Below are 3,164 nucleotides of genomic sequence, written 5' to 3'. Positions count from 1 at the left end.
AGTCTGGGGACATTTTTGGTTGTCACACAGGGCAGCTGGCTGCTACTGGCATCTAACAGGGAAAGGCCAGGCGGATGCGGCCCAGCATTCTGTCACGCCCAGGGCAGCCCCCCAGGGCGAGGAATTATCTGACCCCAAAGGCAGTAGCATTGGTGTTGAGAAACCTAAGTTAGGTTCGTCTCCTGCAGTCTTCCCGCACACAGAGAAGGCAGGTTGTTTCAGGAAGGTTCTATGAGCAGTTCTTCCTACACCTCGGCACTCGGCGCCCCCTGGGCCCCCACGGTCACTCAGCACACAGGAGTGAGTACATCTGTGCTGGTTTGCCTTTCGCACACAGGGCAAGTCCCCCTGCTCTGTCAATCTCCTGCATCTTTGTTCATCTTAATTCCACTCTCTGTGGTTCTGATTTTCTTGAAACGGAGCTCCAAAGTCAGGCTGAGTTACTGATCTGTGACTTACCAGGGGCACATCATTTGACGGCCCCAAGACTCAAAACCTTCATCTTTGAAATGGAGAGAACAACAGCACAAATGTCTTTGAGGTGGTTTTGAGGATTTAACGGGACCATTCAAGAGAAATGGAGTGCTTGGGCAGGCGGAACACACTTGAGGTGTGTCTGGCATCGTTGGTGCTCTAAGCCTCTTATCTTGCCTGTTAGTTCTTCCCCCCCACCTTCAATTTCTTGGAAGAGCACCTGGCACAGTGAGGGAGGATGAAGATCCTGGGTCCCGGAGGGAGATTCCTGGAGAGTTCCATCCCAGCTCTGCTGACTTGCTGCTGGCCATGTGACCTTGGACAAGTGACTTTGCTGGGTCTGTTTGCTCATCTGCTGGGGACAATAATAACATCACTCCATGTGCTTATAAGGCTTAAGCCAATTGTGGGACGCTTAGTAGGTGTTCAGTAAATGTTAGCTACCTACTCTCGTTTCTATTTCTGGGTCATCCTGTACATTGACAAATGAGCTTTTGTGAAAATTCTCATGTGGAACTTGGCTTGAGATCTCTTAGCTCCAGGTGATGCGGGGTCTGAGACTGTGTTCTCCTGCAACGTCTTCCCAGTAATGCGTGCGAAATCTCAATAAAGATGCTCCTTTGGGGGTCTGAATAGATGAAGTACTGAGAGCACTGTGACATCCCTAGCCTGCGGGAGGTAAAGATGAAAACAAATTTACTTCATTTTTCTGTAAGAGCAAGCAAGCAAGACAGGGGCACTTTGACAGCAACACGGGAAGGAGGGCAGTGTGTTGGAATCTTCCGCATGGCCCTCCACATCACTGTCCAGCCTGCTTCGGCCCGCTCCTGCCACAGAAGGCTGGACGCATGTGGACTGCAGCCGTCGCTGGGTTCTGCCATTTGTGAGCCTTGGCTTGCGAGGGAGGAAAGATTGAGGTGTAGCGGGGGGGAGTTACTTCCCTGTAGTGAGAGAGAGAGAGAGAGAGAGAGAGAGCTGCTGATCGCTGAAATGTCCAGGCAAGTCTCTCTCTTCAGCATCCTGCCAACTTCTTCCTCCCCTTTTTCCTAGAAGACCAAGAAGTAACAATTCTCCCCTGTGGCCAGCCTCAGGATACTGCAAGTCCTTTAGCTGTCCACATCCTCCAGCACTTTCACAACTAGTCCTTTTATTAAATGAGCCTCAGATTACCCAAGGTGAGGGTCCCAGCTATTTCTTGTCTTGAGGCATAAAAATCAATACCCTGAGGTAAAGCCTTGGAAACAAAGTTTCTTTCTGACCTTATCCGGCCCTCCTGTCTCCCACTTCTCCCTCTCCCCCAAGACGGGCCAGAGAAACGAGAATTCCCCTTCCCCAAGGCGGGTCATTGAAACAAGAACCTCTTTTCCTCAAAGCCAGCCAGAAATTTAAATTCTCACTCTTAACTTTCCTGCCTTCCTGCGTAAGAGTTGGCCATGAAGTTCTCTGCCCTGCCTTCTTTGGTTTAGGCCATTCCAGAAGGTATCCTGCCCCAAACTCAGAAGGAAGGAATCCAAACAGTGAGGCCAAGATCAATCTGGACCCCTTGTGAAGTTCCCTCAGCCTGTCACTGTTAGCTCCCAGCTTTCTTGTGCAATCACATTCTACACAGCTATCCCTACTTCACCAAATCTAAAACAGGTGCATAAAAATGAGTGGTTCAATCTGGCCTGTGGTTTTCATTTGAAAGCTCCTTTATCTTGTAAAATCATGATCAAATAAATCTGTGATCAAATACATGTGCCCGTTCTTTGATGCTTTGTTATAGGGGTGCTGAGCACGGCTCTTTAATGGGCAGGAAGGGACACCCCTTTTCCTGTTTCTATACTTGCTAGCACCTTAGCTGATAAAGCTAAGGTCACAGACACTCCATCAAGCATTTTATTGCAAGTTCCGAGTTCTCTTTGTGTGGTGTATATTGTCAGTTTGCCAGGGCTGTGGTCACAAGGTACCATCAACTATGACTTAAACAATAGAAATTAATTTTTCTCACAGCTGGGGCAGCCATAAGTCCAAGATCAAGATGTTGGTAGTGTTGTTTCCCTTTAGAGGCACAGCAGCATTCACAAGGGGAGAGGTCCCTGCTTTTCTTTGAGAGTAGGAAAATTTATCTGGGAATGGAAATAGGGAATAGAATAGCTCCTCAGACACAGGAGGGGTCCCTAATGGGTTGCCTAGAGAGGTCCCTGCTTTTGAGGGACTCAAATCCTAGGGGGTGGGAACCAGAGCAAGAGATAGACCACAAATCCACAAAAAGAACCATTCCAATAGTGACCAGTACTGGAGAGACACAGTGACTGGGCTGAGTGGACTTCAGTTAGCTGGCTGGGATGGCCTTTGAGGAGAAAGCTCGGAGGTCGAGATGCAGATGACAGAGAGCAAACATCATCTGAACACCTCGCTTTGGCCATGGGGTAGGGATGGGAAGAGGAGAAGCACGCCAACAATAAGCAATTTTTGTCCAGGGACCAACCTCTGCTGGGCAGCAAAAGGAGATTTGGGGGGCACGGGAGACACAGATTAAAGGAGCCTCACATTTAAGCTCTGCCTTCCTTGCCACCTTCGTGGACCTGCCCGCCACAAGGGCACCCAGAGAAACATCGGGCAGAGGCTCCGGAGCAAAGCTGGCGATCCGTCTCCTGTTCCACTGGTGTGGGGTGGTGGGTGCGGGATACAGCACGGGCCTTGGTGCC

Source organism: Fukomys damarensis, unplaced genomic scaffold (assembly GCF_012274545.1).
Source record: "Fukomys damarensis isolate Sample0158 unplaced genomic scaffold, DMR_v1.0_HiC HiC_scaffold_23, whole genome shotgun sequence".
In the NCBI taxonomy this organism is placed as follows: domain Eukaryota; kingdom Metazoa; phylum Chordata; class Mammalia; order Rodentia; family Bathyergidae; genus Fukomys; species Fukomys damarensis.
This window is presented reverse-complemented; position numbering follows the sequence as displayed.